Source organism: Salmo salar, chromosome ssa28 (assembly GCF_905237065.1).
Source record: "Salmo salar chromosome ssa28, Ssal_v3.1, whole genome shotgun sequence".
Taxonomy (NCBI): Eukaryota; Metazoa; Chordata; class Actinopteri; order Salmoniformes; family Salmonidae; genus Salmo; species Salmo salar.
Genome location: NC_059469.1, coordinates 7,683,860 through 7,703,188, shown reverse-complemented (window position 1 = coordinate 7,703,188; position 19,329 = coordinate 7,683,860). Strand labels below are relative to the sequence as shown.

General features: G+C 40.5%; 1 protein-coding gene across 8 annotated transcripts in view; it reads left to right on the top strand.

Moving 5' to 3' along the window:
* pcdh15b (protocadherin-related 15b) overlaps positions 1 to 19,329 on the top strand; it is a 214,516-nt gene that overhangs the window by 5,450 nt on the left and 189,737 nt on the right. Inside the window, exon 1 of one of the 8 annotated variants that reach the window (XM_014179317.2) lies at positions 18,325 to 18,365. The exons of the other annotated variants lie outside the window; for them this stretch is intronic. The gene's annotated coding sequence lies outside the window, so the exon portion shown is untranslated. Of the gene's footprint in view, positions 1 to 18,324; positions 18,366 to 19,329 lie in introns of those variants that run through there. 8 annotated transcript variants of the gene reach the window in all.

Here is a 19,329-nt window from a genome sequence, read left to right as displayed (position 1 = left end):
ATTTATATGTACATATTCTTATTCATCCCTTTACATTTGTGTGTATAAGGTAGTTGTTGTGAATTTGTTAGATTTTACTGCATAGGTGGAACTAGAAGCACAAGAATTTTGCTACACTCGCATTAACATCTGCTAACCATGTGTATGTGACCAATAAAATTTGATTTGATTTTGATTTAATGTCAGCTTTTTTTTACCCATCTACCAATACCTACCCCTCTTTGCGAGGTATTGGAAAACCTCCTCGTCTTTGTTGTTGAATCTGTGTTTGAAATTCACTGCTCGACTGAGGGACCTTACCGGTAATTGTACATGTGGGGTACAGAGATGAGGTAGTCATAAATAAATCATGTTAAACACTGTTGCACGCATGGACTCACTCTGTAACTTATTATGTGACTTGTTAAGCACATTTTTATGCTGAACTTATTTAGGCTTGCAATAACAAAGGGGTTTCAGATTTTAATTTAATTCATTAGTCAACATTTAAAAAACATAATTCCACTTTGACGTTATGGAGTATTGTGAGTAGGCCAGTGTTGCAACATCTAAATTGAACCCATTTAAAATTCAGGCTGTAACACAACAAAATGTGGAAAAAGTCAAGGGGTGTGAATACTTTATGAAGGCACTGTATCCAGGTATAACATGTCAAAGCTACATTTAGGTGAAATTTACAATACAGTGCTTTCATTTCGATGTCATCATAAAATATTGAAATACCCAGAGCAGTCAAACTAGATTTTACTGTGTTTTTATATATACTTCCACACTATGAAGTTGGAATAATACTGTGAAATTTAGAAAATGATGAAAATGCATTTTTATTGTAAGAGCTGTTTGAAAAGACAGCCTGAACTTTCAGCCTGTTTTGGTGGGATGGAATTTTGGCCTGCCTGGTGACATCACCAGGTAAATTAATTAATTAGTTCTGAAGCTAAGCAGTGTTGGTCCTTGATGGGAGACCAGATGCTGCTAGAAGGGGTTTTGGATGGCCAGTAGGACGCACTTTTTCCTCCCAATGCCCCAGGGCAGTGATTGTGGACATTGCCCTGTGTAGGGTGCTGTCTTTTGGATGGGACGTTAATGAGGTGTTCCAATTCTCTGTGGCTACTGAAGATCCTATGGCACTTATCATAAGAGTAGGGGTGTTAACCAATGTTCTGTCTAAGCTGTCTAAGCCCTTGGTCTGCCACTCAGAAGAAATATAGAAAATATCGGCCCGCGCAGAGAAGCACGAGATTGAACTTCACTCAACTTTCAAGAGTTTACTCCTTTAGTTAACACTATCATCATTTTGCTCTGTGGAAATTGTGATTGAATCAACGCAATATTAGCCACTTTCAATTTAACATACAGAAACAAATCTAACTGCAAGAGATTTTCTTGTAGGAATAGCGCATTGGAGTAGGATTCTATTGCATTGTCAGGCACGACTCAGACCGATGCGCCATAACCAATCAGAGCTGCAGTAGACCTATATGCAAATAGCCATTGCCATATTTGGATATGTGCCATTCACTTTGAGTTGGACATTTTTTACACCATGAGCGGTCGCAAGTAGATGCGCTTGTTTTGAGATCAGAGCGAGAGCTGCGTGTAGCCACCTGTGCACGTGTTCATATTCTTTGAGAGTTATTAGCCCAGTTATAGATCATTTCTAGTCAACAATGGGGGAGTGGCTGCTTCCTACAACAGCACAAATTTGTTCATTTCTAGCAATCTTTGAAAGGCGAGTCAGGTAAAGAACTTTTTATGTCTTAATGCGGCAGTGAATACGCTAAGTAGCCAATAGGCAGAGGGTAGCATAGTTTGTCTGATTCTCTGTAATAATGGTGTCGGAATAATAATTCATTTTATTTTGTGAAGTGGTTTCTTGCAGCAAACAACAATTTCGGGCATCTCCTTGTATGAAGGACAACTGTGGTCTTCCCTGTGGCTCAGTTGGTAGAGCATGGTGTTTGCAATGCCAGCGTGGTGTGTACAACGCCAGGGTTGTGGGTTCGATTCCCACGGGGGGCCAGTACAACAACAAAAAAATGTATGCATTCACTACTGTAAGTTGCTCTGGATAAGAGTGTCTGCTAAATGACTAAAATGTAAATGTAAAATGGATAAACAGGTTATTTTCAATTCCTGCATGTTTTTTTTTCAAGTCTCATGGAATGATCACCACAAATTGGCTGCTACTGTAGACTGAGTGATAGAACAGCTATTTCAATTTTAAATGTTATGGTATGCATTTCTCTGCATTGTTTTTGGTAGGCCTACATTATGGTCAAATAGCCACAGTAGCCTACTTGGCCACTGTTAAAAGTGTAACTTAAAGTGGGTACAGCCTCATTGTTCACAGTAAACGCACACTGGAAGTTGCGCTCAGCAGACCTGAAATTTGCTCCGTGCCCACATTTTTTTTTTGTGGGAACATTGGTGCTAACCCCGGCTAAATTCATGTCCACCTACACTAATCATCCTTATTTTCCAATTGCCTCATTCCTCTCCCCTGTAACTATTCCCCAGGTCGTTGCTGTAAATAAGAATGTGTTCTCAGTCAACTTACCTGGTAAATAAGGGTAAAAAAATGTATTATAAAAGCTAGTCTTCAGTTTTCCTTAGGTCACTCCCACACAGTCCTAGAAAAAATTATTGCTTGAGATATTGTTCTTGCTAAGAAGCTATTTATGTTTTCAATTAAAATGGTCAAAAAGAAACAATCACAGGTAGGTACTTAATTATTACTCAAATTATTTTATATTGAGATGAAAACGGCTGCATTGGGCCTTTAAAATCCATGGCAATAAAAAAAAAAACATCTGTATTTATCCAATATGTACTGTTGTATGCCCCAACATGGCTATAGCTTAATTCACTTCTACGCTTGCTCTTGGATTTAGAAACAAATTGCTCTGCACTGAGAGCCCTGGAAAATCCATTGCAATGTATCTAAGAAGGTCTCAACATTTTTAGACTTCATATTCATAATCTCCAGCACCACCCCAACATCAACATATGTGAAAATGTGTTTCTATGTTTTGTAGTAAAAAAGATAAAGAATAGTGTTTCCAATGACATCATCAACCAATTAGTTGACAATTAGTAGGCAATGCCTACTCACAATTGGTCAAATTCACACGATGCACACCAATGATGTCATTGGAAACACTTATCTTCCTCTCTATGTTTTGTAGTAAAAAAGATAAACACACCATTTTCACATATGTTGATGTTTGGGTGGTGCTAGAGATGATGAATATGAAGTCGAAACATTGTGAAGTTTCCCTTTTTAATAATCAATATTCATGAATGTAAATTGATTAGCCAACTCTACAGTTAGAACAGGTGCCGGCTCAATAAGAAGAAGCATTGTTCCCTGCTTTATGTTTTCATCTTCCAATAAGTTGGCATGGGTGGGGTGTAGTGGGCAAGATGTACAGTATATACACAACTAGCCAAGAGACCACATAAACAAACTCAATACCACATGTCCATATGGCAGGTGAAGTAATACTTCACCCTCCGAATTAAAGTTTGTCAGACATTTTACTAACCCAAGCTGAGTCTGTGGTCCACGCGATCTGTTGTGTAGATCCTATTATATGCGTTATGCATTTCATCTTAATCCCACATGAATTGGAAAGCCTGGCACCGTGTTATTTTATACAATTAGCTGCTGCCAATCTTTACGGTTCTTCGGGGATTGAGATCCAAATGGGGGACTCCGTTCTACTTTAGACCTCTTTTGAGGTAAGCTATACTGTCAAGAGACGTTGATTTGGGACGGATTATTCCTTTAGAGTACCATGGAGTATGTGTCAGTCTAGGTGGTTGATAGGCAAAGAGAGAGAACATACTGCATAGCAAAGGGAGTCCATCTGCAAAGTCTGACTGATGAATATCTTGTTAGTATGAAGTCTAAAATCTGCTCCATATTGCTCTGCTCACAAGGTACCATACTGTGCTGCGTAATCTCTAGAAGACTCTGCAAACCAAGGAACTACGTTGCATACACAGGATGTTTGCAGTCTGTAAGAGCATATACAGGACAACAACAGTATCGCTACATCGGGCACTATAAAATCTGCGTTGCGGAGAACACGAACGTAGTGGAATTGAATGCCTTCCGAGTGGCGCAGGGGTCTAAGGCACTGCATCACAATGCTTAATCCATGAGGCGTCACTACAGTCCTGGTTTCATTCCCAGGCTGTATCACAACTGTCCGTGACCTGGAGTCCCATAGGGCGGCACACAATTGGCCCAGCGTCGTCTGGGTTAGGGGAGAGTTCGGCCGGGGGGGCTTTACTTGGCTCTAGTGACTCCTTGTGGCGTGCCGGGAGCCTGCAAGCTGACTCAGTCGTCAGTTGAACGGTGTTTGCGCTGACCCATTGGTGCAGCTGGCATCCGGGTTAAGCAGGGGGTGACGCAGTTTGATGGGTCATGTATATGAGGAAGAGTAACTTGACCTTCACCTCTCCCGAGCCCGTTGGGGAGTTGCAGCGATGAGACAAGATTGTAATTGGATTGCAGTTGGATATCATGAAATTGGGAAGAAAAAGGGGTAAAATATCTATATATTTTTAATTTAGGATATCAACTAAATGTATTGAACTTTATTAGAAATAGCTTCAATTTGCTCAAGTTAATCATATGATATGAACAAAAGGTGTCAGTGATTCACTTCCTGCATCTTTCTGAAACGGCACAGGAATGCTCCTGTCTGTGTTTGCGAGGCGTGCGCATGTCTACACTTTGTGTAGCCATTATAGAGGATGTAAATGTTAACCTTCTTCTCTGGTAGAGATGGAACGGCTTTCCCAAAAACCTTCTAAATGAAATGTTCACTACAAAGTAGCCTATGCCTACCTGGCAGAGTGATTCAGTATCATGATTACTTGCATCTATCCAGTGGCCATTTTGTTTTGCAAACTCTACAGTCACATGGGTGCTACAGAAACATCTCCAACCAAACAATGGTCTCTTGCTGGTGCGCAATTGCATTAATGGGTAACTACACCCCAAAATTCAAATTTCGTACATTTTTCCCAGACCTCAAAAGTCGTCTCCTGATGTGGTTTAAGCGTTGTTGTGGACTTAGAACATCCAATGTTGGCGTTGTTTCTATTAAAAAGATTGATTTTGAGCATGAACCTGGGGAAAAAAAAAAAAAACGGGGAAAAGGGAAACCTGGAAAAACAAAACAGAGACAACAAAATTTGTGAAAAAAACAAAACGGAAACAGATTTCATAGGGCCTTACATACTCTAGCCTACTCACTCACTCACTCACTCACTCACTCACTCACTCACTCACTCACTCACACTGTTTGTTCTTCTATCAACATTGTTGAATCTACTGGTGTGATCTCTGAGGATTTGTAAAATAGATTTTTGTGGATGTTGAATGTAAATATTTAATGAATTTATTTGGGCTGTATCTTCTTACAGCTTGCGATGGTGAATGTGTCAAAGGAAAGACATGAAAGCTGTAATGTGTTTCGAAAAAACAAGTTTCCCTTTTATCTCAAACTGCAGCCTGTAAGCCTACCTTTTGTCTTCTCATTTATGGTGCAGAAATGTATTGCCTGCTACTCAGTCATGGAGATGAGATGGGATCTGTGCTTGTTGTATTCATATCTCGTTCTCTCCATCTTCTACCTTATTTGGCCATACAATGACCTTAGATATGGCCATTTGTTAAACATGCGTGAGGTGGACATCTTTCTTGGCTCGATGATTCTGTGATTATCAAACTTTGCATTAGCTCTAATTGCACACAGAATGTGTTCAGGGAATGTTTTAATTGAAAACATTTACACAGAGTGAACGAGGGGAATTACGCCCTTATATTAATTCATTAGTTTTCAATTATTTCATTGATTAACATCGTCAGAATTAAAATATAGATTTAATTACCGAGAGTCAAGCCGATTTAATGTTGTTGCTGCATTTGGTGTGTCTCAGTCACAAATCACCCATGGATTTAATTAAAATTTCCAGGGTATGCAAACAAAGCACAATCGTCACCCTAGTTTCCCCTCCGTGTCACTCGCCGGTTCCTTTCCACTGCCCAAGAGGGATGTGGAAGGTAATCTACTGGAGAATGGAATTCTCCATAACCATGTTGTGCCACGCGACTATGTCTCAGCAGGCACCTTCTGATAGGCTAGTCCACTCACTGCAATGTAGTTCAATCTCGCCCGGTGATACAGTATTCCATCACTGATGCACCCGGACTCGGCTCACTAACCATTCTAGTTAGCTATGTTCTTGACCTTTTTTAAACTGGTCCTCAAAGTTGCTCACAAGCGTTGAATCTCGCTCTCAAGGGCTGGCAGCGTCCCTGATAACATTTTAAGATGTGCCCTATACTTCTGTTTTTGTTTCCAGTCTTGAACAGAGTTTTATGTGGTTGCATTTGGACTTGGAATTATTTGGAGGCTTCGAACATGAGCAATGCAAGATAAATGCATCTCATTACAATCATACTTTCATTTTTTTAAGGCTCAAAAGATGATGCTGATATCCATAACAGATCAATGCTTAATCCCTAAATGCTGCTGTTTTGACTACTAGATGACCATAAGAGAACTCCTACAGAATGACGTCTTCATCGTTACAGGTGTTTATACTGTATCTCAACATTAGGGCCATGAAGATAGAGGCTTTTATTGTCTTGTTGCTCCCAGATCTAGAGCCACGTTTCTGTTTTTCATGACATGCGTAGGATCTTAATTTGATCACTCTGTTGTTGCTGAGAATTTTACAGCAGCCCAGGAAATGCAGATGAGCTTTGTGATTTTACATAAATTCACTGAAAACCTGCAATAACGCACAGTTCTATGAACAGTATTGCGCTTTTCACGTAGTGTATTTTTGTCCAGCTAATAGCCTAACCACCGATCAAGCAACGTTATGTACTAATTGTTCATATCCTGTTGCTGCAGGATTATTCTGCTGCAACAATACGGGTCAAATTAAGATCCTACAACTGTGCTTTCTTTTTTTCCCCTCCAGCTTGGTTAATAAATGTGCAAGACAGAGGTTGTGTTTTTCTTATGTGCACCATATTAAATACCTGATTAAGTTCAGTAATGGCCGTGGGAGGAAATCAGGGTGTAAGATCAAAATCAGAGTGCTTTCATGTATAAATTGTGAAATGGAAAAGTGTGTAGGGGTGGGTGGTGCTATAATATTACTGATGTCAAGGCATTGCCACTGTGTTCCAATTCAAGTGCAGAGAGGCTTGACTGAGAAGATCGCCCCTATTTTATTGCATCTTTGAGGGAAAAAGCATCTTAACTGCTCTTTCAGGAAGTGTGTTTTCCACTGACGATTAGTGCAAGGCCTCCTTAGCTTACTGACTCTGACTTCTAGTATCACCACCAGCACCATTATATTACCACTAATACCATTGCGACTGTTACTTCCACTACCCCTACAGCTACCAGTGCTCTGACTAAAACTGTAACATGAAAGGTGTCTATCAGACCAGTTTAGGACCTCAGTCGACAAGTTCTACGATTATATGAATGACTGATGACCGTTTTTGAAATCTGTTCAGTGGGCACATGAAGAATTTCGATACGGTCAAGCTGACAGAACCAAACATATTTATCTGGGGATTTACTATCTTTAACATGGTGTTAATAATACAGTAGGATACTAATAATTTAATGTCTATCATTTAATAATAATAAAGTATTCATAAGTGTGAATCACTTCTCCAGAAATATCTCTTCAGACTCCTCATATCCTTCTTCAGCTGAGCAAGAGTAAAATACCGTAGACCTTGGAGTTGAGCCAAAGAGGGGTAGAGAGGGGTAGAGAGGGGTAGAGAGGGGTGTAGAGGTAGGTAGAGAGAGAGAGAGGTAGGTAGAGAGAGAGAGAGGTAGGTAGAGAGAGAGAGAGGTAGGTAGAGAGAGAGAGGTAGGTAGAGAGCGAGATTATCATCTACTGGTTGATGCCTTATCTCTCACTATGGCATCCAACTGTCAGAGGAAGTCCAAACAGGCTAGTCTTTTTGGAAAACAGTCAACATATTGTAGTCAAGAACATTAAGATAACTCCTTCAGGTCAGAGTCATACTTTTTTTTTTCTTCTTCTAAAAGCAGTCTTCTCTGGCATTTTGTTGTGATATTTCTCTGTGGGTGTTCTGTACACTTGTACATTCTGTTTCATGAACCAAGCTGGGATATAGACTGAGGATTAGTCAAGGTTTTTGGCCACTCTCTAGCGTCAAGGTGACAACATATAAGCATTGTGCTAGCAACGTTGACACCATAACAAAAATGATACCACACGGATAGTCACAGTACATATCCTCACGGTGGATACAGGATCAGAGGTGGAAATTGCATCATATCTAATTTGGGTTGATTCCTACAAGTAGTCTTTTAACTTTTTTTTTAGTTCTAATTCTTCTCAAAGCAAGAAACATCTCGGAAGAAATGTGACGGGCAGTACTAGGCTACATGAGAAAGAGGAGAGAGCAGGATAAGGAGACCGAGTGTCTAATGAGTACAAGGCGTGGGGCTGTGAGCGGGGCTTACGGATTCGGCAAAGTCTTGGAACTCTTGTCAATGCCACTTTGAAGTTAATGGATGACATGCAATTAAAAAGTCTGGGCTAAAAATTCAATCTAATCCATTTGAGTAGGGAATCTGTGGATGCAGGATTTATTTTTTTTACCCTCCGATAAGACCATGCCTTTTCCTAAAACTCCACACAGGATTGTAGAGAATTAGTGTATATTTATAGGTAGAAATGCACTCTTCTGACTGCCTTTTTTTAATTTGACTTAATTTGAGGAAAGCAGCATTCATAAACCTTCATGAGCAAATGGCTGGGTTGAATACCTGTACCTAATCATGGATTTAAGACAAGCTCTCTTAAACAACTGCCTGAGGCTCCACGGTCTGTTTGAAATAATATCTGTTTGAACTCGGGGCTAGTGTAGAGAGACTACATTTACGGCTACCGGCTGGATACATTTGACTGTTAGTGTTCAGCGTAAGAGTTTGGGGTCTGGAATAGCCATCTGGGAGAGTTGCCAGGTTGGGTCCTGACAACCAATTTAAACATGGTGGGTGGTGTGAGGCTATTATTCCAGAATGTAGGCACCGCTACAGTAGATACAGAGTAGGAGGGACTAACATCTCTCTAAGCACTTCTCACATCTCTGAAAGCATTCTCATTGAGACATGCTTCTGTCTCTAAAGACATTGCTCTAGCATTGTTCTCCACCGAATAACATTAGATCCTTGGCCTCCGGGAATCAGTCATCATCCCACTGGTTATAGAGATGTTTATTTAAGATATTAACATACGGTTGAATTCTTCTATAGAGAGAGAAACTCTCCCTATGTAATGTTTCATCAGCCTGTGGTACTCCTTGGACACATGAAGGTTACTATTGAACATGATTTGTTTGGTAATTACTAACTATAAACTACTGGGGCTGTGTCCTCCTTTCTTTGTCCTCATTGCATCACATTTTGAAAATAAGGCCCTCTTTTTATTGCCCTGGGATTGCTGTGCGCCATCATTAGTCAGGAGGGAGATATCCCAACACCCTCTCTAATTTAGTGGTCCTCGAGGGACGTCCTCAGCATGGTAATCACTATTGCCCTGGTTTTTGGCAGTGAACTTTCAGCGTAAGTGCAACATTCATATTGGTATTTTTTTTTTTTATTAAGATTTGATTTATTTCAACGTTTTTTTTCCAATGTGTTTTTTTCTGTGTGAACATCAGTTGCTAAGAACAATTCAGTCGTATCTCAAAGCACTTTCAGTGCAACAAAAGAGAAAGATAAAAAAGAAAGCACAGGTCTACTCATAGACTTTAGCTCTCCTCCTTCTCTAGGGTGACATTTAATTAACGAAAACAACATTATCGGTAGGTTCAAGTGCCAAGGCTTTGAGCATAAAGACCTCTGAAGGAGTAGTATGAAGAGCGTGCACTGACTGAGCCGTGTCCGTTAGTACATTCCATAGGGAAGGGCACCGGCTGATTTTATTCAACCTAAATAGGATACATGCTTGTTTGAACACCGCAAATGACTTATGAAACGCTATGACAGGCCTGGCATAAGTGTGACAAAGGAAGTTGAAATAATACCATACATTATTTGTCACTGGCTGGAAACGATGGGCCAATTCAGTGCTTGGAACTCCCCCTCGTCTCACAAATGGCTAGCATTTATAGCTCGACAGAGAAGTTGACTTGTGCTAAGTGAGGTGACAAGGTAGCTTGACAATGTTAGACTGGCTTTGTTTTATAGCCTGCTGTGTGTACAGCACTGCTACTGCAGATCCACTCCTAACCATCTGACATGAACACACACACACACACAGAATTTGATGTCATCTTTACCCTCCATTGATATAATAAGAGATGTCACATTTTCAATACCTGGATTTAGTCCTTTTTTTTGGGTGAAAAATATGTATTACTGTGCCTCAGTCAAATAGTTACCTTTTTGATCCTTGTAGTTGCAACCTGGAATCACACTAACTTTGAAGTGTTGTTTGTTTAGATTTCTGTGTTTTTTTAGTGGTCTGTCTGTATGCAGCAACATGTGGTTGGACATGTCATCACTTTCACTTCAACCTTGTAAGTTTGTAAGCATAGGCAGTGCCCAGGATTAGCTTTTTGTGTGTGATTGTTGTTAGAATTTATCAGGTACGTATGTCAACAGAAACACCAACTATAGGCTATAACAAAGCACGTTCACTCTGTCTCGGCGAGCATATATACCTCTGCCATAGCAACCTGGAGAGAAAGCCGTTTTCGTTTCTTAGAAGGTGAAATATTTTCAGAGTGGACCCAGCCTTCTATTATTTGAACCATTTATGGCTCGTTATCCTTGTAGTCTCTCTAGGCAGACGGGTTGCCTCCCACATTAACAATGTTCCGACATGCACTTCTGCACAGACACAAAGCATCGGTTGGCATAGGTGGAATTGGATGAGCAAAATCTGTCTTATCCGTTTGTGCCCTGATGTACACATCCCCACTGGACACACAACGGAGTGTATTTAGCTTGTTTGAGTTGTTTGCATGAGCCATGACAACTAACATTGTTGTTACAAGCTTTCAACCACCGAATGGCTGTCGCTATAATTAGTTGAACGATCTGCGTCTGAAATTGTGTCCTCTGTCCATGTTTTTGAGGGGATTCTTTTGTTCAAGAGCACAATTCCTGCTCACATTTTTAAGCCCCACCTACCCAAATTCGTGATTTATTGGGAGAGTTGTCTGTTGGAAGAGCACTCTCCCTGGAAGATTTTTTTCAAAGTTGCCAAGACAATCCCCCATGTCCCCGTTTCCGAGACTAGTATCTTTGGCCATGCTTCTGTGGAGGATGATACTGTGCTGCCTGGAGTGAAAGTATTCCAATATTCAGCGAAAAAAGGCCCGGCAGTCATCCACACAAACACTGTCCTCTGCTCAGTGTAAACATGCACTGTCAATCAGAGGAGATAAGTAATAAGTCGAGTTCCTATAGTTTGCCAAGCTTAGGACCTTGTAATGGATAGAAAATATTGCCTCCAGCATGAGCAGTTGAGAGTCGATATCAGAACCAAGTAGAAGTCCTTTTTGGATATTGTTGCTTTACATAATTACCCCTGATCTTTGCTTTACTGTTATCCGTTATTTTAAAACATGCTTCTATGCCATTTCTAAATTGCATACACTTTTATGTTAAATAGAGCTATCTGTCTCAGCAAGAAGAAAAATATAATCACCCGTGTTTTATTCATGTGGTTTTCTCTTCTAATGCTTCTTCAGAAAGTTGTTATGTTGAGATGAGGATTCTTTATCTCCGGGGTCATCAGTAACTTAGCTGGCTTTGCACCTCGGCAGTGGGTCTGCAAAGTCCCAGTGGAAAGCAGCATGAATGATCACTTGATGAATCATGACCCCTCGTTCGGAATTTAAGATATATCTCTGTCTTTGCTCTTCTGAAGGGCAACTTTGAATCCCACAGTGTGGTAGTGCTGCTGTCTGTATATCACAAGGAAACAAGGTCAAGCTGACAACAAAGGGAGTAGAATATTGTTATAGAATGTCATTGCCTTTGTCTGAATGTGAAACCGCTTTCCGAATGTTCTCAATCAATACATTGTCTCGGAGTATAATATAGTCTCAATTAGCATTAAGTGGCATAACACTTTCAGAATTGTTATGCTTGTTGTAAACTGCAGATATACAACATTATTTCACTTAACGAACATAAGATCACTCTGCTTAAAAATCAGTATTCTGAAATGAACAGGGCATTTTCTTATTCTATTCACTAGGACTTGAACTCATTAAGTTAAAAAAAAAAAAAAAAAGAAATCCCATATGAATGTGCACCCACTCCATATCAGGTGCTTCTCATAAGGTCCCTCATTATTGGCCCTTCTCTGTTCCCCAGCTTTCTGATTAGAACCACAGACAGGTAGCTGTCAATCAGGCTATGTAGATCAGAGCAGAAGCTATACAAACACCATGTAATTGGTTTTATTAATCAAATATATCTGAGGACAAGTACTCATGCTGGATGTGAAGGCTTTTTTTATTTACAGAGAACCTCCAGCGTCTTCCTCCTTTGATCTGTGAATTGCTGGTAACGCTTGATTTCCCCCTGAATGGGAACCAGTCTGCAACACTGTCCTCTCTCATTGCAGTATCTTCTCCGAGTGCACTGGGTAATGCAACAACATGATTTTCTGCCCTAAGAAACCTACATATAAGCCCCCCCCTAGAATGTAATAGCTTTTTTTTTTCTCCATCTGAAAAAAAATAAAAATGTATTTTCATGTTAGTTATTTTGGGAGTAAGTGTGGCGATGCACTTCGGTGGAATCCAAGAGTTCACTTCAACTCAGTTGTAGTGGCTCATTGTGGGAATCTCTGCTCTTTTGAAAACCTATTGAGACATTTTGAGAAAGCATATCATTTTGCCAATACAAGTTTTATTTTCAGTGATGGTCAAAAAGCAGGTGGTCCATGTGCCACAGGAGGCAGTTTATATTTTTGTGTAAATTCACTCAGTACTCTGTACCACACCAACCACACACCTGTCAAATCGTCAGTTGACTTTTTGTTTTCAGAAGGCAGCTAATGCCCCTTTTATATCTTCCGTCTATAGTAACCACCCACTTGGACCATGAAGAGCGATTTGATCTGTACTAAATATATAAACTCAGTAAAAAAAGAAACGTTCCTTTTTCAGGACCTTGTCTTTCAAAGACCATTCGTAAAAATCCATATAACTTCACAGATCTTCATTATAAAGGGTTTAAACTCTGTTTCCCATGCTTGTTCAATGAACCATAAACAATTAATGAACATGCACCTGTGGAACGGTCGTTAAGACACTAACAGATTACAGACGGTGGGCAATTAAGGTCACAGTTATGAAAATTTAGGACACTAAAGAGACCTTTCTACTGACTCTGAAAAACACCAAAAGAAAGATGCCCAGGGTCCTTGCTCATCTGCATGAACGTGCCTTAGGCATGCTGCAAGGAGGCATGAGGACTGCAGATGTGGCCAGGGCAATAAATTGCAATGTCCATACTGTGAGACACCTAAGACAGAACTACAGGGAGACAGGACGGACAGCTGATCGTCCTCGCTGTGGCAGACCACGTGTAACAATACCTGCACAGGATCGGTACATCCGAACATCACACCTGCGGGACAGGTACAGGATGGCAACAACTGCCCGAGTTACACCAGGAACGCACAATCCCTCGATCAGTGCTGACAGAGGCTGGACTGAGGGCTTGTAGGCCTGTTGTAAGGCAGGTCCTCACCAGACATCACCATCAACAACGTCGCCTATGGGCACAAACCCACCGTCGCTGGATCAGACAGGACTGTCAAAAATTGCTCTTCACTGACAAGTCGCGGTTTTGTCTCTCCAGGGGGGATGGTCGGATTCACGTTTATCGTCGAAGGAATGAGCGTTACACCGAGGCCTGTACTCTGGCGCGGGATCGATTTGGAGGTGGAGGTTCCGTCATGGTCTGGGGCGGTGTGTCACAGCATCATCGGACTGAGCTTGTTGTCATTGCAGGCAATCTCACCGCTGTGCGTTACAGGGAAGAGATCCTCCTCCCTCATGTGGTACCCTTCCTGCAGGCTCATCCTGATATGACCCTCCAGCATGACAATGCCACAGCCATGCTGCTCGTTCTGTGCGTGATTTCATGCAAGACAGGAATGTCAGTGTTCTGCCAGGGCCATTCCCCCCCAGAAATGTCCGGGAACATGCAGGTGCCTCGGTGGAAGAGTGAGGTAACATCTCACAGCAATAACAGGACAATCTAGTGCAGTTCATGAGGAGGAGATGCACTGCAGTACCTAATGCAGCTGGTGGCCACACCAGATACTGACTTACTTTTGCCCCCCCCCTTTGTTCAGGGACACATTATTCCATTTCTGTTAGTCACATCTTTGTGGAACTTGTTCAATTTATGTCTCAGTTGTTAAATCTTATGTTCATACAACTATTTACACATGTTAAGTTTGGTGAAAATAAACACAGTTGACAGTGAGAGGACATTTCTTTTTTTTGCTGAGTTTAGTAAGACTGCTATTAAAAGCCTCAAACTTTGAATGGTTTCCATGTGACCTATTTCCACTTTATAATATAAAAAGAAAACACAGTCAGCTCATGCCTTAGAAGGCTGAATGGTATTTTGTAGACTGTGGTGTTGGTATTAGCTCAGTCTTGTTGAGTAGTCGAAGGGAGATGGTAGCAGAGCACAAACTGAAGGCCCCATGGTGCACGCTAGATGAATGCCTGCAGTCTCCAGAGAGAGTGGGAGATTGCTGTTGTCTTTTTGAAGGATGAGTAAGTTTTTCGCACGCTCAGTTCAATTTTGTTCACTCACAGTCTAAAAGTAGAAGTTATCTTTCCAGAAATGAAGAATTGAGAGTTTTGGTGTAAGTGTTGTAGCTTTTAAATATGTTTGTTCCCCAAAAAGGTGAAGATGAACAAAATGTAGTTCAGGAAATTAGAAGTGTTAACGATTGGCTGATGACGGACGGCAACAAGATGGCATGTTGAATGACTTGTTTTGTTGTTTGTAGAGAATTAGTTGCACTTTGACAATACAATTTTTCTATTGGTCCCTGTACTGCTTTAATGGTTAACTCTGTGTTGTAGATGAGTATGAAAGATTAAGTCTCTGTCGTCCCGACTATCAGGTCTCAGTATAAACAGAGACAGATCGATAGGATTATGCCCCTGCAAGAAAGCTAAGAAGGCTTAACCTTTAAATTGATCATTGATTTTGCCCCCTTTCATTTCAGTCAAATTATTAGAATTGTATGTCCAAGTCAGTTTTAAACCATATTCCTAATGTCTGCAAATGTCATAGAGGGGAGTAGTCAAGAGAATCTAATGTTGGGTTTAATATCTGGATCGCTTTATTGCTTATCTGATTCGGTTAAGAGTGGTCTTGTCTCAGAGGGTTGATAATGTCATGCATGTGCTGGGATCGGACTTGTCCACACTTTTTTATATAGGAACATGTGCATGATTAGCTATGACCTTGAAACCTTGACCCCAAATAATGGGCAGCAGGTAGCCTAGTGCTTAGAGTGTTTGGCCAGTAACCGAAAATGTGTTTGTTCACCTTGTCGGCTCGGGTATTTGAACCATCTATCGATGTGCCCTTGAGCAAGGCACTTAACTCTAATTTGCTCCAGGGACGCCGTACTACTATGGCTGACCCTGTAAAACAACACATTTCACTGCACCTATCCGGTGTAGGGTGCCTTCAGAAAGTATTCTTACCCCTTGACTTATTACACATTTTGTTGTGTTACAGCCTGAATTCAAAATTGATTAAATATATTTTTTTCCTCACCCATCTACACACTATAAATACCCCATAACGACAAAGTGAAAACATGTTTTCAGAAATTTTAGCAAATGTATTGAAAATGAAATACAGAAATACATTTACATAATTATTCACATCCCTGAGTCAATACATTGTAGAAGCACCTTTTGGCAGCGATTACAGCTGTGAGTCTTTTTGGGTAAGTCTCTAAGAGCTTTCCAAACCTGGATTGTGCAACATTTGCCCATTTATTCTTTTCAAAATCCTTCAAGCTCTGTCAAAGTGGAACATTCACTGTCTTCTTGGTAAGCAACTCCAGTGTAGATTTGGCCTTGTGTTTTAGGTTATTGTCCTGCTGAAAGGTGAATTAATCTCCCAGTGTCTGGTGGAATGCAGACTGAACAACATTTTTCTCTAGGATTTTGCCTGTGCTTAACTCCATTCCGTTTCCCTTTTATCCTGAAAAACTCCCCTGTCCTTGAATTTGCCTCAAACATAACACTTTGTATTCAGGACAAAAAGTTAATTGCTTTACCATATTTTTTGCAGTATTACTTTAGTGCCTTGTTGCAGTTTTCTCCTACTGTATCACAGCCATTAAACTCTGTAACTGTTTTAAAGTCAACATTGGCCTCATGGTGAAATCCCTGAGCGGTTTCCTTCCTTTCGGACAACTGAGTTCGGAAGGACACCTGTATCTTTGTAGTGACTGAGTGTGTTGATACACCATCTAAAGTGTTATTAGTAACTTCACCATGCGCCATGATATTCAATGTCTGCTTTTTTTTTTACCCAGGAATAGGTGCCCTTCTTTGCAAGGCATTGGAAAACTTCCCTGGACTTTGGTTGAATCTGTTTGAAATTCACTGCTCGACTGAGGGACCTTACAGATAATTGTAGGTGTGGGGTACAGAGATAGACATGAAATAATTATGTTAAACACTATTATTGCACACAGAGTGAGTCCATGCAACTTATGTGACTTGTTAAGTACAGTTTTACTCCTAAGCTTATTTAGGGGGTGAATACTTATTGACTCAAGACATTTCAGCTTTTCATGTTTTAATTAATTTGTAAAGATTTCAAAAAGACCATTCCAATTTGGCATTATGGGGTATGTGTAGGCCAACGACAACATTTTTCAATTTAATACATTTTCAATTCAGGCTGGAACACAGAAAATTGTAGAAAAAGTCAATGCTTTCTGAAGGCATCTTTTTATTGTTTTGCCAGCTCCTGTAATAATGATCTGTACACTGTAGCTTTTGTTTATTGTACAGTAGTAAAATGAGCTCCAAATGAGATCCCAGTGGATATCTGTGGCTTTCCAAATGGAGTTAATCAATAAGATGTCTAGCGTATCCACACGCCAACTTAACACTAAAGCCAAGCATGTAATAAAAATCAAATACGTATTGTCATTAATATCTATAGTAGATAACCCAACCCAAATGTCTTCCCTCTTTTTGACTTTTGTTTCGGTTCCAGCTGCCACACATTGGCTGCGTTTACACATGCAGCCCAATTCTAGGGCTGGGCGATATGGGAAAATATCATATCAGGGTATTTAAAAAGAAATTGGACGGTATTTGATGGTTATTTGATGTTTTTTAATAATAAAAGTTCTAAATTTGCTTCATGAGTAGTGCATGACCCTAAAGTGACAACCGATACATTCTAAGTGATTTCAATGGCCCTTTCTCCATTCTGATTGTTATATACTGGTCAATGAAACTCCAACCAAAAATACTTTTTAGCATTTTCATACATTTCTGCATTTCTTGCACTAATTTGAGATAATTTCCTCACTGCCACGTAGTGTTGCACGATATGGGCAAACAACCTGGACCTTATTTTGAACGAAATGTTGCGATTTGACTTGTGATTTAGAGCAAAACACTTGGGTGAACAGTTGGAATATAATAGTGAGCACTTTCAATACAGGGTTGCCAGGGAGGAGTTGAGACAGGGTAGGAACGAAAGTGTTGACAAGTGTCTCCTAGGGGACCCTATAATCTTTGGCTACATTGAATGTTTTCTCTTAGCTACTTAGCTAACATATTCATGCTTCGTATATTCCTCTTTGATTTAGAAGATACTGTTGCACAAACAACATGCTGATTTAGGTCTACACCATCACTGGTATTATGAGGCTGTATCGCTAATTACGTTTGCTCTCACTCGGTACATTTATTCGCTAGCCAGCTAACTAGCAATTAGCATTAGCGGCTAACAAGCTTTAGGCCCAACTTGCTAAGAAAAGACAAACTAGCTGTTTGCAGATGTAAGAAACACAAACGACTACTGTTATTATAGAATGCTAGTGAGTTTATATTAAGAAGAAAATGGAAAACAGCATCGTTGTCATCAACATTGTTGCATGTGCTACATTGACCATGCAGACAACACAAGTGTCTCGTGGTCGAGGAACAACAAATGCGCTCCTTGAGTGACAGGGAGCGGTGCTAGGTCTGTGTGGAAAGCAGCATGGAGAGCGAGAGAGATGACTCAAGTAGCGAGGTAAACTATAAAAATCGATGTTACACACAGCGTATTCCATATAACAAACCAAACGATCAAATACCATTTATAGAAGGTAAAGTAAAAACCCAAACCGGTCCGTGCATCAATACCATTATATCGTAAAATACGGTATACCGCCCAGCCCTACCCAATTCTGATCTTTTTTTTCACTAATTGTCCTTTTGACCAATCAGATCAGCTCTGAAAAGATCTGATGTGATTGGTAAATGGGCCAATTAGCTCCTGAGTAGCGCTGCGGTCTAAGGCACTGCGTCTCAGTGCTAGAGGCATCACTACAGACACCCTGGTTCGAATCCAGGCTGTACCACAACCGGACGTGATTTGGAGTCTCATAGGGCGGCGCACAATTGGCCCAGCGTTGTTTAGGGTTTGGCCTGTGTAAGCCATCATTGTAAATAAGAGTTTGTCTTTAACTGACTTGCCCAGTTAAATAAAGGTTTTAAAAAAATATATATTTTAGAAAAAAGATATGAGTTAGGCTGCCTGTATAAACACAGCGCTTGACAGCTAATTAAAACTAAGGCAAACATGGGTTTCAGGTTCATACAGCCTATAATTCTTCATTATCTCCCCTCAGCAGGCATTAACCCTGAAGGGGAGGAGAAATTGTTGCCCAATGCCCATCGTTGTCAGCTGCTTTCCCACTCATTTCTTCTGACGTAAAAGATATATCCTTAATAGGATGGAGGTGTGACCTTTGAGAAAACAGTGAAAAGTCACATTTCTCATCAATCATCGCTTGGGACGGTTGAGGCGGTTGTCATGGGTGACATTACCCTGTGATGTTCAAAACAGCAGTGATTGTCTTCATCTATGGAACTTATATGTTTGTCTTTATCTATAGGACTTTGTCTTCACATAGAGAATGCATACAGAGCTTTAAATCAGCTGTCAGTTTTGGCCTCTAGATGTTTGATTAACAAACACATTGAGCATCACT